Source organism: Trichosurus vulpecula, chromosome 1 (assembly GCF_011100635.1).
Source record: "Trichosurus vulpecula isolate mTriVul1 chromosome 1, mTriVul1.pri, whole genome shotgun sequence".
In the NCBI taxonomy this organism is placed as follows: domain Eukaryota; kingdom Metazoa; phylum Chordata; class Mammalia; order Diprotodontia; family Phalangeridae; genus Trichosurus; species Trichosurus vulpecula.
This window is the reverse complement of record NC_050573.1, coordinates 326,707,252-326,724,681: the sequence shown is the minus strand read 5'-3', so window position 1 is coordinate 326,724,681 and position 17,430 is coordinate 326,707,252. Positions and strand designations below refer to the sequence as shown.

The 17,430-nt window shown below is 38.2% G+C and overlaps 1 pseudogene; it reads right to left on the bottom strand.

The window, feature by feature from the left end:
* Positions 1 to 425: 425 nt before the first annotated feature.
* LOC118837871 lies at positions 426 to 1,290 on the bottom strand (annotated as a pseudogene).
* Between the last annotated feature and the right edge of the window lie 16,140 nt (positions 1,291 to 17,430).

Here is a 17,430-nt window from a genome sequence, read left to right as displayed (position 1 = left end):
ACCACCCACAGTAGCATTAAGGAATAATAAAGTGATTCCATTAATCCATGACCTTCTTCAGCAACAGTAGAGCACCCTCAGGTTATGAATGCTTTACTTTCCTTTACCCTCTTTAAAATCTAAACTTCTTGAAATTTAATGTCCATATAAACTTTTCAGCAATTTGAAACACCAAACTCTATTAAAATATAGTAAATAACTTAGTGAAAAGCATTTCGTCTCCTGTCTCAAAGAATTTACAATTTGTGCGATTAGGCCAAAACACTGAAACTGTTTCCTTATTTCTAAAATAGATATGATACTTGTGCTACTTTAATGAGAAAATGAGAAAAATGTTATATAAATTAGAATTGTGATGCACTTATTTGTTATGATATGCTTTTTCTTAGCAGGCATAGTTCAATTTATTTGTTTATAAAAAACATCTATTTGGTTGCCACAGCAGCTGCCTGGGTCCTCTGGACAGACACTCCAGTGTGAGTCTTCACAAGATGGTCGGTGAATTCCTGATAGGGAGACTTGGTGAACACAGTCTCCTTCCACAGGTCTGGGGTTAGATAGCTGTATGTTTTGGAGATGGCATCAAAGGTAGCTTTAGCAAAGTTGCCCAGAGTGGCAGTACAGCCTCTTGCAGAAGTATAGCAGTCATCAATTCCAGCCATCATCAGGAGTTTCTTACGCACAGGAGCTGAGACAATGCCAGTACCTCTAGGAGCGGGGATCAGGCTCACCAAAACCGATCCACATCGCCCAGTGACCTTTCAGGGCACTGTGTGAGGCTTGCCAATCTTGTTCCCCCAGTAGCCACGTCTCACAGGAACAATGGACAGCTTGGCCAGAATGAGAGTACCAGGAATAGCTGCGGCCACTTCCTTGGAGCACTTGACACCCAGACCAACATGGCCATTGTAGTCACCGATGGCCACAAAAGCCTTGAACCTAGTACGTTGTCCAGCTCTAGTTTGTTTCTGAACAGGCATGATCTTCAGAACCTCATCCTTCAATGAAGATCCCAGGAAGAAATCTATGATCTCAGACTCCTTGATAGGGAGCGAGAAAAGATAGATCTCTTCCAAAGACTTGATCTTCATGCCCTTGACTAGGCAGCCCAGCTTAGTGACAGGAACCCACTCCTTGTCTTCGGCCTTTCCTCCCCGGGCTCCGCGGCCCCAGCCCCGCCCCGGCCTCGGCCCCCACTGCCAAAGCCACCGCGGAAGCCACCCCGACCTCCGACTCCGGGGCCTCCGGGGCCCCCGGGGCCTCCCGCACCTCCTGCAGCACTGGCGTCATCCGCCATTTGGTGTTCACTAGAAGTAGAACGATGTGCTTTTCTTTTAAAATGTAATCATGATGAAATGTGAATGTATTCTTAAGACTCATAATTACATTGAAAATTTGGTATAATATACAATATAATATAAAATTTACCACACCTATTAGACTGGCTAATATGACAGAAAATGAAAATGACGAATGTTGGAGGGGATGTGGGAAAGCTGAGACACTAATACATTGTTGGTGGAGTTGTGAACTGATTCAACCATTCGGGAGAATCATTTGGAACTATGCCCAAAGTGTTATAAAACTGCACCTCCTGTTTGACCCAGCAATGTATTACTAGTCTGTATCTCAAAGAGACTAAAAACAAAAAGAAAAAGTAGTTCTTTTTGTGATGGTAAAGAACTGGAAATTGAGAGGATGCCCATCAATTGGGGAATGGCTAAAAAAGTTGTGGTATATAGTTGTGATGGAATACTATTGCACTATAAGAAACGATGAGCAGGATGCTCTCAGAAAAACCTGGAAAGGCTTACATAAACTAGTGAAAAGTGAAATGAGCAGAAACTGTACATGGTAGCTGCAATACTGTACAATGATCCACTGTGAATGACTTAGCTATTCTCAGCACTACGATGATCCAAGACAATTCTGAAGGAATTATGATGAAAAATTATATTAATCTCAAGAGAAAAAACAGTCTGGAGACTGAATCATGTTTTTTTACTTTTTATGGGTTGTTTTGTATTGTTTTGGTCTATGTTTTTTTCCCCTTGCACAACATAATAGGGAAATGTTTTACATGCCTGCACACATGTAACCCATATCAAACTGCTTGCCTTCTCAAAGAGGGAGAAAGGAAGGAAAGAAAGAATTTGAAACTCAAATTTAAAAAAAAATGTCAAAATTGTTTTTATGTGTAAGTGGGAAAAACAAAACATTAAATAAAACTAGACAACGTATAATATCAAAATATAATAGTGGTTATATCAATGACTTAACGCTATTTCAAAAACAAACTACAGGGTATCCCAAAATTCTTGGTGCATTTTGAACCTTTAATTTTGGGACACCCGGTATTTATAAAGGATTTTTTTTCGCCTAAGGGTAGACATCAGATGCAGCTTTGTTGAATGAATTAGGATGTGCCCTAAAATGCTAAAGAGCTGGGTTCCAGTGCTGCCTCTGACAAGTATTGTGTAACCATGGATCAGTCTTTAATTTGTCTCCAGGTAACCAATTTTAAGTTACTGATCTACAAAAGAGATGTGTATTGGTGGAGGGAGTTTACAGCAAAGGCAGTGAGAGGCACGGGCTCGCACGCACGCGCACACACACGCCCCCACCCCCGACCTAATGACAAAGGCAGTGAGGAACGCGCCCCCCCCACCTGATATTAGTTGAAATTAGTGAAGGGATAATAGCAATAACATTCCTCAACCACTTTCCTTATCATTTTTCCCCCATGCACTGATCCAGTAAAAATCATTTTTTTTAAGTCCAAAAAGTAATCATCTAAATTTGTTATGAAGACCCTACAAAAGGAAGTTTAAAATATGATTTCATAGCTTTTTCTTTTCACCTTATAGCTGCATGATCGTTCATTTAAAGTTTTAAATAGATGGTATTTCCCATGTTCTTTATACCCCCAAAAAAGATTCTTAGACCATGCAAATTGAAAATAGTTGAGGAACTGAAAGTGCAGGGATTACATAGGATGTAGGCTATGTTCAAAAATAGACTATAAAAGTCAAATTATTGCACAGCATGGTATGAATTGTCCCTTTTCATATATTTAACAACACTCAACATGTCTGGGAAGGAGAGATACAGAAACTAAGACCTCCAACATCTATTAGTTTAATGAAGCAAACATTTCTATTGTATTAAATAATATGTATGTTTCCCATAAAATGTCTATCCATAAGACATAGCCAAGATCCAACTTTCCATTAATATTTGAAAACACTGACACTTATTGTATTAGCTTTCTCATTTAATTTTTAAGAAATTAGCCACTCAAAATGTTTTCCTTCCTAAACCTATATCTGATGAGTATGGTCCAAACGTAATAATAATACTTATTATTATAATAATACATTTTTATTGATAATAGTAATGAACATACAATGATTTTATTCATTACATTCTTGCTGATGTAACACCAAATTTAACTAATGTTTTACTGTAAGAATAAATTATTATCCCTCATTTACATTTGCTTCCATGTTAAGACCTGGTAAACTCACAAAAATTTACATTTTCCATTGACTGCATTTGTAAGTAATAGAGAGAAAATTTCAACCCGTAAATCTATACAACAAATTTTATTTGTTCCCAAGTAGACAATAGGGAATAGAAATTTTTTTTCTAAAGTTTGTTTTTCTGTTTTGTTTTGAGCTTTCTTTGAACTGATTTGGTGGGGGAAAAGGGAAGAGAAATTGGGAAAAGGAGTGAAATCTACCCTTCCTGTATGGAGTTTCACCATGCTTAGCGGTAGTCTCTTCCTGTTCTGCTACTGCTGTTGCAGCTGCTGCTGTTTGTGGCAGATATTTCAGGTCTTGATGTGTTCTGAACACTCCTCTAATACAACCGATTCTTAGCTGCTCTCTCTCCATCTCTCTTATTTTGCTTTTGAGCTCTTGCTTTTGCATGCTGCAAACCCTTTTACAATCCAGCACAAATTCCACCCAGTGTTTACTCCATCTTCTCTTTGGCCAAGAAGAGGGAATAAGAAACAATGGCAAAACTACATAGCCTGAAGGGTCATACTTGCCTGTTAAACCTTCAGACCATATGATATTCAGAAAAAGGGGATTACTTTCACAAATTGCTTCAATAGATTCTTTTGGATACAACTTAGAGTTCTTGTAGAGACTTCACAAATATTGAGTGCAGTTTCAGGATGCTTTGTATTCAAATCCTACCTTTGACACTTACTAGCTTTGTGACTCTGGGCAGGTCACAAGCTCAGTCTCAGTTTCTTCATCTGTAAAATAGGGATAATAATAGTACCTGCCTTATGAGGTTGTTCTAAAGATCAAATGACATAGCATGTAAAGCATTTTTCAAAGTTGAAAGTGTAATATAAATAATGGCTATTGTTATTATTTCTTATCCCCACAGTTCACTTGTAGTCTTTTCAACCAACTTACAATGTCCAGTTAAGATTATTAATATGAAAAATGAACTAAAAGCTAAAAGCTAGAATTTACTAATCTCAACGCTAGATTTTTGTTAACAAAATGACCAGCTAAAAAAATGACCAAAACAACAACCAAAAAAACTTAAATTGGAAAAGCTCTATTTCAATTTTTATTCCCATATTATAGTTATGTCGTCTCAACAACATGAGTATCACTCAACTCATGCAACTAATTTTGGCTGCTATTCTGATTTTCCTCAATTGTGCATATTATAAAATATGGCTAATGTTCATTCATAAGTGATGTTAAAAAGAAAACTACTTTCTCTTTTCATTACTGTATGAGTCTTTTTTTTACATTTTTTAATTTAATATATTTAGTTTTCAGCATTGATTTTCACAACAGTTTGAATTACAAATTTTCTCCCCATTTCTACCCTCCCCCCCACTCCAAGATGGCATATATTCTGGTTGCCCTGTTCCCCAGTCAGCCCTGCCTTCTGTCACCCCACTCCCCTCTCATCCCCTTTTCCCTTTCTTTCTTGTAGGGCAAGATAAATTTCTACGCCCCATTGCCTGTGTATCTTATTTTCTAGATGCATGCAAAAACTTTTTTTTGTTTGTTTTTGAACATCTGTTTTTAAAACTTTGAGTTCCAAATTCTCTCCCCTCTTCCCTTCCCACCCACCCTCCCTAAGAAGTCACACAATTCAACATAGGCCACATACGTATCATTATGAATAACCCTTCCACAATACTCATGTTGTGAAAGCTCCTTCCTAACCTGTCCCCCTTTATTGAATTTTCTCCCTTGACCCTGTCCCCTTTCCAAAGTGTTTGTTTTTGATTACCTCCACCCCCATCTGCCCTCCCTTCTATCATCCCCCCTTTTTTATCTTCTTCTTCCTCCTTTTTTCCTGTGGGGTAAGTTACCCAATTGAGTACGTATGGTATTCCCTCCTCAGGTCAAATCTGATAAGAGCAAGATTCACTCATTCCCCCTCACCTGAGTTCTCTTCCCTTCCTACAGAATTGCTTTTTCTTGCCATTTTTATGCGAGATAATTTACCCCATTCTATCTCTCCCTATCTCCCTCTCTCAATATATTCCTCTCTCATCCCTTAATTTGATTTTATTTCTTTTAGATATCTTCCCTTCATCTTCAACTCACCCTGTGCCCGCTCTCTCTCTCTCTCTCTCACTCTCTCTCTTTCTCTCTCTCTCTATATATATATACACACACATATATATATATATACCTACATACACTCACATACACATATATACACATAAACATATATATACACATATATATGCATATATACATATATATACATATACATATATATATATATGAATATTCCCTTCAACTACCCTAATACTGAGGTCTCATGAATCTTACACATCATCTTTCCATGTAGGAATGTAAACAAAATAGTTCAACTTTAGTAAGTCCTTTGCAATTTCTTTTTCTTGATTACCTTTTCATACTTCTCTTGATTCTTGTGTTTGAAAGTCAAATTTTCTATTCAGCTCTGGTCTTTTCACTGAGAAAGCTTGAAAGTCCTCTATTTTATTGAAAATCCATATTTTGCCTTGGAGCATGATACGCAGTTTTGCTGGGTAGGTGATTCTTGGTTTTAAACCTAGCTCTGTTGTCCTCTGGAATATCGTATTCCAAGCCCTTTGATCTCTTAATGTAGAAGCTGCTAGATCTTGGGTTATTCTGATTGTGTATCCACAATAATCTAATTGTTTCTTTCTGGCTGCTTGCAGTATTTTCTCCTTGATCTGGGAGCTCTGGAATTTGGCGACAATATTCCTAGGAGATTTCTTTTTGGGATCTATTTGAGGAGGCGATCTGTGGATTCTTTCAATTTCTATTTTGCCCTGTGGCTCTAGAATATCAGGGCAGTTCTCCTTGATAATTTCTTGAAAGATGATATCTAGGCTCTTTTTTGATCATGGCTTTCAGGTAGTCCAATAATATTTAAATTATCTCTCCTGGATCTATTTTCCAGGTCAGTGGTTTTTCCAAGGAGATATTTTACATTGTCTTCCATTTTTTCATTCCTTTGGTTCTGTTTTATAATATCTTGATTTCTCATCAAGTCACTAGCTTCCACTTGCTCCAATCTAATTTTTAAAGTAGTATTTTCTTCAGTGGTCTCTTGGACCTCCTTTTCCATTTGGCTAATTCTGCTTTTCAAGGCATTCTTCTCCTCATTGGCTTTTCGGAGCTCTTTTGCCATTTGAGTTAGTCTATTTTTTAAGGTGTTGTTTTCTTCAGTGTATTTTTCAGCATTTTTTGGGTCTCCTTGGGTCATTGACTTGTTTTTCATGGTTTTCTCGCATCCTTCTCATGTCTCTTCCCAATTTTTCCTCTACTTCTCTAACTTGCTTTTCCAAATCCTTTTTGAGCTCTTCCATGGCCTGAGACCAGTTCATGTTTTTCTTGGAGGCTTTTGTTGTAGGCTCTTTGACTTTGTTGACTTCTTCTGGCTGTATGTTTTGGTCTTCTTTATCACCAAAGAAAGAATCCAAAGTCTGAGACTGAATCTGGGTGCATTTTCGCTGCGTGGCCATGTTCCCAGCCAACTAACTTGACCCTTGAGTTTTTCAGCGGGGTATGACTGCTTGTAGAGTTCAGAGAACTATGTTCCACGCCTGGGGGGATGCGCCAGCTCTGCCACACCAGCACTCCTCCTTCCCCAAGAACCCACAACCCAGACTGAACTTAGATCTTCAGCAGGCTCTGCACTCCTGCTTTGACCCGCCACTTAATTCCTCCCACCAGGTGGACCTGGGGCCTGAAGTAACTGCAGCTGTAGTTCTGTAGCTGCCCCACTTCTGCTGCCCCTGTGGCGGTGGCTGAACTGTGAACTCCTTCTACTCCTGCAACTTTTCCCACTAACCTTCTCTGTTGTCTTTGGTGTTTGAGGGTTAAGAAGTCTGGTAATTGCTGCAGCTCACTGATTCAGGAGCTAGGGCACGCTCTGCCCGGCTCCTGGTCTGGTTAGTCCACGCAGCCCATGCTGGGCTCTGCTCTGCTCAGCTCAGCTCCCAGCTCCATGCGGTGTAGACCTCACCCAGAGACCATCCAGGCTGTCCTGGGCTGGATCCCTACTTCCCTCTGCTCTTTTGTGTGTTCTGCAGTTCTAGAATTGGTTCAGAGCCATTTTTTATAGGTTTTTTGAGGGACTCAGCAGGGAGCTCACGCTAGTCCCTGCTTTTCAGCTGCCATCTTTGCTCCGCCCCCCACTGTATGAGTCTTAAGCTTTTATCAAGCCTCCAAACACATGTAAATATTTTAGAATAAAAGGTACACAGAGGGGTGTGTGTGTGTAGATAGTAAGAAATGGCAGTTCATAATCACATTTTGGTTTTCAGATTCTCTCTGCTCTGGGAACTTAAAAGCTAATTTTGTCATATTTGAATGGCCTTTCATATTTAATAAGCATCTTTGGTAGCAGGAATATAGTTCATTCCCTTCCTCCAAGAAATGTCATTGCCTTTGCTAAAAAACAACTCTGATTAGTATTAGTATTACCTGGAACAAATTCATTTCAGGATAGGATTCAAGGCATAATCTAGGAATGAGGAAGTAGAAGTGGAGAAAAAAATGTGGGATAGTCGCATAGAGAGGGGATAATTCTAAGTTATATTAATATGACTACAATTGAATTCAGTAGCTGTTTGTCTTCAGTAATATGGTAGAAAGTTTCTACTGGTAATAGATAATGTTACAGATGATTTGCTGTGACTTTACAACGTCTAGTTGGCAAATGGCATGATGGATCAATTGATCCGTCAACAAATAGTTATTAAGTACTTAATATGCACCTATCTTAAGAATTGGGGATAAAACCTTCAAAAGTGACAGTCTATGCCCTCAAGGAAATGACCTTCTACTGGCGAAACAGAGCTTAGTCAAATATAGATGAATATATAAAAAAATAAAGAAGTAAGTAGCTGGAGATAGCTAACTGGGGAATTCAAAAAAGACCTCTTATGTGAAGTGATATTGGAGCTGAGCTTTGATGGAAACTAGGATGATAAGAAGTAAAAGCACTAAGGCATGAGAAATAATCTGTATGAAGACTAGTTTAGCTATAACATAGATTGTATGTAGAAAAACAACCTATAATCAACCTAGAAAGATAGACTAAGTCTGGTCATGAAGAGCTTTAAATGTCAAACAGAGAAGTTCATACTTTGGCCAAATGAATTTAAATATGCAAAGTGCTTTGCAGACCTTTAAGTGCTATTTAACTGCTAGCTGGTATTGCCATCACCACTAGTACTATGTGGCAGTACTATTAGTACTGGTACTAGTACTATAACTACTGTAGAGGCAATTGAGAAGCTTTGAAAGTTCTCAAGAAATTATGCTCTCAGATCTCAATTTAGGAATATATTTGGAAAGCTTTGTAGAAGATGAATTAAGAAGACTTAGGCTGGATATAGGGAAATCAATAGCAATAACCAACTAAGAGATAGTGAGGTTTATAGCTATCTAGGTAGAGGACAGGGGTACAACAGATGTTTCAGATGAAGAACTGCCAGGACTTGACAACTTATTGGATAGGGATTGTATGTAAGATTAGAAAGTTGAGGAAGACTCCTAGGTTGCAAACTGGAATGAGCAAAAGAATTGTAGAATCCTTGAAAGAAATAGGGAGCTTAAGAGAATCGTGAATTTAAGGGGAAAGATAATTTGTTTTTTTTTTTTTTAGTAATATCAAGTTCAAGATGCCTATGGGACATCCTGGTAAATCCAGCAGGGAGTAGGAGACATGGAACTGAAGTTCAGGAGAGAGGTGAAGGCTAGGTATTTCATTTGGGAGCCATCAACAAAGGGATTAAAGTTGAATCTATGAAAACTGAACTCTAGAGAAAAACAGAGGACAAGGGACCAAGCCAAATATGAAGGATAAAGCCCTGAAGTATACTCACACATGGATGATGCCGCTGCAAAGGGGGTATGAATTTAATTGTATTGTGATGCATTCATCATAGACAGACACCGTGATGAATATCACAATCAATTTCATGGTACTTGGTTAGTAGTTTTCTCACTTCAGCATCCAGAATTGGGCAAAATCAAACAGAACTAGTTTTGGCAGTACAAACAGACTTTTTAGAAAATAGAGAAGTCATCTAAACTACAGGTTCTCTTATTTCAGCTGCTTACATATTTGGAAAGCTCTCTGTTGAAATAATTGGCTCCTTTCAGAAGCCACATATTTGCTTAGCATTCCTATAATGATAAGGCAAGAGTCATAACATGTAATGATTTAATAGCAATTTGAACTGAATTAGTGTATAGTTTTGCACAATAATATCCTATTAGCACTTTTTCAGAAATCTAATTATGGTTTTGATTCCACCAATTTTAGCTTCTTTATTTTTTCTTGTATTTCTATCCATTTTTCCCTTCATCGGCTGTACCTTACCGAAAATCTACCAGAACTTAGATTCTTCCATTTATAGTTTTTCCATCAGCATAAAGCAAAGTGAATAAGGCAGTGTAAAGTTAGACAAAGAAGCTAAGTAAGCCTTCAAGACCAAGTTCTACTGCATCTTCCTTTCTGTGCCTACTCCCACCCCCAAGACATGTTGTGCCATCAGCTTGTTCATTTTCCTGCCAGAACTGCAAGGGAGCTGACTCCTATTAACTGTGCCCTGTTTACTCATAAGATACCATGCTGGGCCGTGTTACATTCTGATACTCTGGTTTATAATTCTTGACCCCTGAGTACTTCACACACGCTTAGATTTTTTGTTTGTTTCTGGTTTTTGTTTGTTTTTAGCCTGGCTAGTACAATTACATGTGTAAAATACTTCTTTTTTATTGTGTTCCTTTTCACCTCAGTGAATGTAGTAGGTGGATAAGTAATATTGGTACCATATCCAGTTTAACCATGAAAGAATTAAGATATTATCAAGTTAAATTACTTTCTTATACTCACACGGCCAATAGTAGTATTACTCATAGTTGCCCTTAATTCATTAAAAAGTTCACAAGTTTATGATATACATAGGGAAAGTCTATCTGAATTATGGAATTATTTTTAAAGAGAACAGTTCTGTTACTTTCAAGTATGTATTTAATTTGACATAGACAAACCACTAGGAATCTTATGATTTAAACTAGAAGGGAATTTAAGCAAACATGAATAAATGAAGCACTTAAGTTCTTACTATGTGCCTGGTATTGTGTTAAGCTTAGGGATATAAAGACAGAAGTAAAACAGTTCCTTCCCTTGAGAATTTTGTATTTAATGGGGAAGATGATGAGTAAAGAATATATATTTACAAGGCCTATGTAAATTCAAGTTAACATTGGAGGCAAAAGCACTAGATTTTGATGGGACCAAGAAAGAAAATACTCCTTACTACTGTAGGTGGTCCTTAAGCTAAGTCTTGAAGCAAAGCAGGTACTGTAGAAGGTAGAGGTGAAAAGAGGGAACATTCCAAGCATGGGAAACATTGTTCGCAAAGGCAGAGATACTCTGAGACAGAGTGTCATTTGTGTAGAACAGTAAGTGGGCCAATATGGCTGGCTGGTGGAGCATAATGAGGGGAATGACAGAAGACCTGAAGGATAGGAAGAGGTTAAGTTTGAGGAACTATAAATGACAAACAGAAGAGTTATTATATGATCTTCTGATCATAGATGGTAATAGGGGACCAAGTGGAAATAGGTCCATCCCCTGTCCGCATGATAGCTTTTTAGATACTTGAAAACAGCTATTAAGCTCCTACTAAGTCTTCTCTTATCCAGGTTAAACCTCGGCAGTTCCATCAACTGATCTTCCTATCATATGAACTCAAGGCCCTTCTTGGTTACCTTTTTTCTGGACACTCTCCATTTTATGGATATCCTTCTAAACAGTTGTGCCTAGAAATGTTGTGGTTGTTGCTGTTGCTATTTGTACTTTGTTCTCTAAGAGGACCATGACATCAGGGAGGTGCAATGACATGACATACAAGTGAACTGGATTTAAGTGCAAAGTCACCAGCCTCACTTTCTCCTCTGGAGTCACCTGGGTCCACTGGCCATATCAGGCCATATCAGGATGACTGAAGATGACCTAGAAATGAACAGTCTGGAGAGGGACCAACTGCCTTCACCTTAAGCCTGAATGCTATGCCTCCCCAAATGTAAGCAATACATTATCATTCCTGATGGCTAATATCAAATAGTTCACCCCCTTCAATTATGCAGTCCAGATATATAAGGTCACTTGCCCCAAGCCACATAGCTTTTAAGAAGCAGGAAACAACTTGAATTTAAGCCCTCTGTCTCTTAAGACTTGTGGAGTATGACCCTACAACAGACTCATTTGATTCACTTAACTTGAATTAACAGCTAAATAAGGGTTATCAAAGTAAAGATCTCACAAGGATATCTTTAATGTTTCTATTATTTTAAATTAGCATATTCCTTAAATAAAGTTGAATACCACTAACTTACTTAAAAGGTTCAAGTGGTTTAAACATCCCTACTCCCATTTTGTTTATTTTTTTTTGGTTTTGTTTTGTTTTTTAAATTTCTTTATTTATTTTTAGTTTACCACACACGGTTCTACATAGTTTTGAGTTCCAGATTTTCTCCCCTCCCTCCCCCCTCCCTCCCCAAGACGGCATGGAATCTCATATAACTGTCACGTATAACTTCGCATTGAATTAATTTATGCACTAGTCAAGTCGTGGAGAAGAATTTTGACCAATGGACTGAATCATGAGAAAGAAGAAACAGAACCAAAAAAAAAAAAACAACCCAAAAACAAAAACAAAAGAGAAGCAAAAAAGGCGAGCATGTAGTGCGCCTCAATCTGTATTCAAACTTCACAGTTCTTTCTCTGGATGAAGATAGCATTCTCCATCGTGAGTCCCCTGGAGTTGTCCTTGCCCCTTAGGTTGCTGAGAGAAGCGCAGTATGTCAGGGTTGGTCCTCACGGAATCCATATATCTGTGGCTGTGCACAACGTTCTCCTGGCTCTGCTCCACTCACTCAGCATTATGTCGTGTAGGTTTTTCCAGGTTGTTACAAAGTCTGCATCATCCTCATTTCTTATGGCACAATAGTATTCCATCACCTTCATATACCACAGCTTGTTCAGCCATTCCCCAATTGATGGGCATCCCTTTGATTTCCAATTCTTGACTACCACAAAAAGAGCTGCTATAAATATTCTTGTACATATGGGTCCTTTTTCTGCTTGTGTGATTTCTTTGGGATACAAACCTAGAAGTGGTATTGCTGGGTCAAAGGGTATGAACATATCTATAGCCCTTTGGGCATAGTTCCAAACTGCTCTCCAAAATGGCTGGATCAGCTCACAACTCCACCAGCAATGCAACAATGTTTCAATTTCCCCACATCCTTTCCAGCATTTATCATTTTCCTGTTTTGTTATTTTAGCCAATCTGACAGGAGAGATGTGGTATCTAAGAGTTGTTTTGATTTGCATTTCTCTAATCAGCAGTGATCCAGAGCATTTTTTCATATGCCTGTAGATAGCTTTAATTTCTTCCTCTGAAAACTGCCTGTTCATATCCTTTGACCATTTCTCAATTGGGGAATGGCTTGTATTCCTATATATTTGGCTCAGTTCCCTGTATATTTTAGAAATGAGACCTTTATCAGAGATACTAGTTGCAAAGATTTTCTCCCAATTTTCTGCTTCCCTCCTAATTCTTGTTGCATTGGCTTTTTTTGTACAAAACATTTCAATTTGACATAATCAAAATTCTCCATTTTGCATTTTGTAATGCTCTTTATCTCTTGTTGGGTCATGAATTCTTTACTTTTCCATAAATCTGATAAGTAAACTATTCCTTGCTTTCCCAAATTACTTATAGTGTCAGCTTTTACTCCTAAATCATGAACCCATTTTGACTTTATTTTGCTATATGGTGTAAGATATTGGTCTATGCCCAGTTTTTGCCCTACCATTTTCCAATTATCCCAACAGTTTTTATGAAATAGTGAATTATTAGCCCAGAAGCTGGCCTCTTTGGGTTTATCAAAGAGTAGATTGCTAAACTTGTTGATTTCTCCTACTTGTGTACCTATCCTATTCCACTGATCCACGCCCCTGTTTCTTAACCCATTTTGTTTATACTGTTAATTTGCTTAGCAAATCCTCTCTTCCCAGATCGTATAAAAAATAAACTTCGACATAGCCCTAAATTAATGAGATGTTACTTGTCTAACTTTAAAAAGGCAGAGTAGAAGAGTAAGTCTTTTAGTGAACCAAATAGTTACAAAGAAATGTAGTGACCCGGCAATACCCTCCCTCAAACCCTCTTCTCTAACCCTCACATCTGTTTTTATTTCCAGACTATAAACCAGATGCCACTGGCACATGTATAGGGTATTGCAAATGACCCAGACTTCAAGTCACTGCTACCTAGAACAAGATATATAGTGTATGTTTTTGTACATTTTTGCCGAAACAAAGCAATTACTGCATAATATCAGCCAAGCACTTCTGCCAACTACAAAGCATTACACGTGTTCCTAAGCAGGATAAAATAAAGTATCATGGCATTTTGTAATAAATTTTTTAAAGCAAAATACTGCAAAAAGCCTGAAATAAAAAGATTTTCCCAGTAAGTATTTGTAAGTATTCTTCTAAAATGAGCAACTACTTTATAGCAAAAGCTTGACTTGAATCTAAATGCCACATTATATCTCTATTTCAGTACTTCTGGCCATTTCTGTCAAATGAAGCTTTCTTATTTTTTGTCTTTCCAAGAGCAAAATACTTAAACCTAAAATTTGTGAGTGTTAATTTCTTAAGGATCTGATTATGGACAAAACACAATTTTTTTTAAAGACCTGGGGGAAAATTTGAAAGCAGCATATCTCTCCCTAGAAGGGGAATTGCTAAGCCATCAGAAAGCAGATAAAAAGTATTTTGCATTATAATTTTGGATAGTGTTTTTCAGAAAGCTACATATTTATTTGGCTACTTGTCTGTAACAGTGGCCAGCACAAAATGCTTCAAAAGAAATCTTTTATTAATAGCCTGAACTACTTGAGCAGTTGGGGATGTCTTGGGAAATAAGAAACAGGACAAGGAAAACATTCAATTCTAATGTAAAGAATTGTTTATGGTGACCATGACCTTCCTCATTCTCTCAGTTATACTCTCCTCACCTTCGGTGCTAAGCTCTACAGGTGTTCAGTTTCAGTATCTTCCATCAGTTTAGTTTATGAACTATTTTGTCTTCCCTTATTTCAAAAACCCACTTTTTCCTTTGACCTTTCACATTTTCACTCCCTTTCCTCCCACTCTATATCACCTATCCCAGTGCTATTTGTTAGAAAGCACATTCCCCAAAGTGACTGTACTTGAAAGCAAGCACAGGCCCTGAATCTGTATTCCCAACAGACTGCAAATAAACAATTTTCTATTTGTTTACAATTTATACAAAAGGGAAATGATTGTCATGGACTAAGACTAGCCAATATGCCAGATGGAAAAGAATAGACACAAAATTGTACTTAGGTATTCAGGGATAGTTATTCCTTTGAAGTCATGAAATTAGTTATGTATTGACGGACAAATTCTTATATACTTTCCCAGATATTTCATTATTTGTACAACACAAGTCAAATAGGAGCAAATGAAGAAAACAAAAGCTGATTCTGTCTCTGACTTAACACATTTAATTCCTATAGAATTGTGAGTACTATCATACATTGCAGTGATCTCTAAATATCTGTAAAGCACTGCATAAGCCATACAGCACCAAATATTAACTATTATTATTATTTCTAACCATTCAACTACCCCATATGCAAAAAAAATTATTTATGCACCTCCAATACACTCATTATACTCATTACTTACAGAGATATACTGCTGTAGTCATAATTATGTCATTATAAAGCACAAAAAATAGAAATTATTAAAAGAGTGACTTAAAGATGGAATGATATTTATCCTAGAGTTAATAGGGAGCTACCAGGTAGAATAATAACATGGTTAGATGTGTACTTTAGGAAAATCACTTTGGTTTCTTGTGCAGAAGATAAATTAGAACAAGAAGAGACTTGGGGTAAGGAGGGGCAATTAGGAAGTTATTTCAGAAATCCAGGTGAGAGGTAATGAGCTAGGACAGGTAGAAGAGAGACACCCATCAAAGAAGAGGACAGAAAGGAAAGAAGTTTGGAAGACAGGTGTGTTTTTTGAGAAGAATAATGTAATGGTAACTATGACCCAGATCACACTCCTTCTATGCCTAGTCTTGCTCTATGATTCATTTAGTCTGACCCAAAATGAGAAGGGTAAGACAGGGCTCTTATTTGCTTGTTTCTGTCCCACTTTACAGGGCTTTCACTTTGCTCTACCTTCCCCAAGACATGTTGATTGGATGGGGAGGTGCAAAATTATCACAGTGGTCCCTGTAGCAGCACCTATGGGTAGGAGTTAGTTTACCTTATAACTGCACTGAGGCCCCAGAACATGATTCAGAATTCGGAAAGTTGGGAACTACTTAGACATATGTGAGGTAGAGGTAGAGGAGTATTAAGGAATAAGGGTGGATAAGGTTTTGTTGGAGACAGGCCCTATGATTATCTATTGCTAAGCAGGACACTCTTCTTGAGGTCAAGCAATGCCTCCTTCCTACCCTCAGTGAAACTATGGCCTCACTTTGAAGACCTATAACATATCCTAAAATTTTTCCAAACCATAATTTCTTTATAACCTCTCCAAAGCTAAATTTTGTTAGTAACAAGGATCTATGTTATTTAATCAGATGGCTGTCAAACTTCCAAAGCTTAACGACTTAACCACAAACAAAAGAGTAAATCATCAGCAGTCTATCCTATCAAGTCTTGTGTTAGGGGTCCCTGACCAGCAAGGATCTCTATCTCAGTACGCAATGATGAGGTGGGAGTCAGGGAAGATGCAACTCTGATTTATTGGGAGACATTATCCACTCTTATAGGGTTTTGCACTACATGAACAGAAGCAGGTGTTCAAGGAGTAAGGGGATGACAGCATGGGAAGATCGATATCGGGTGGGAAGAATCTGGATTGTTGTAAACTATGATTCCTACAAGCGTATGGGAAAAACTAGGGCTGTATTAAGGTAGTTTCCATGGGAGTATGGGAACAAAGAGGGGTGCTGTCCTACAGTATCTACGGAGGCATGGGAAGGCTCAGGCATGTAGCCAGCTGATATCAGAGCTGTATGAGCTATGTGAGGCATGGGGCAGGATGCCGTTGTAAAGTATCAAAGATGTTCCAGTAAGTAAAGTATCAAAGCATTGTTGTGTTAGGCACTGGTTCAAGAGCATTAGGTAGTGGCCAGCTGGGTTCCTCCTTCTGGGGTTGTGAGTCCCTGGTGAATGGACTCTGCCTGCATGAGAGCGGATGGCTACAAGAGCAGGAGGGGGGCTGTTAGGGACGGAAGTCCTTCCTCTGGGCGCCTCACCGTTCCAACTCCTCCTAAGCCTGTCTGGTTTTACCCAGGAAACAGGCCAAGCGCTAGGGTCCGAGCAGCCCCGGGGTTGTCACCACTTCCCTACAGGATTGTACTATGCAACTGGGGTCATCTCCAGTTGTCCTGGTCTATATCTTGCCACTAAACCCAGATGGCTCTAGAGGAGAGAGTGAGGCTGATGACTTTGCACAGCCCTCCCTCACTCAAATTCAATTCACTTGCAAGTGATAACATCACCTTCCTGATATCATGGTCCTCTTCAAGAAGGAAAGGACAAACAACATACTATGCAACTAGTTTCTGATCAATTTTAGTACCTTCTATTTAAATTCATAGACTCTTAGGCTGGGACCAGTGAACTTTTTTTGTCATAATTAAATATTTTGTTAACTGTGTTGCAATATAATTGGTTTCCTTTGGAACTCTACATATTTTTAATGCATTTTAAAACATTATTTTTAGAAAGGTTCATAGGCTTCATCACACTAACAAAGGGGTTTATGACTCAAGGAAGATTAGGAAATCTTGGTCTAAAT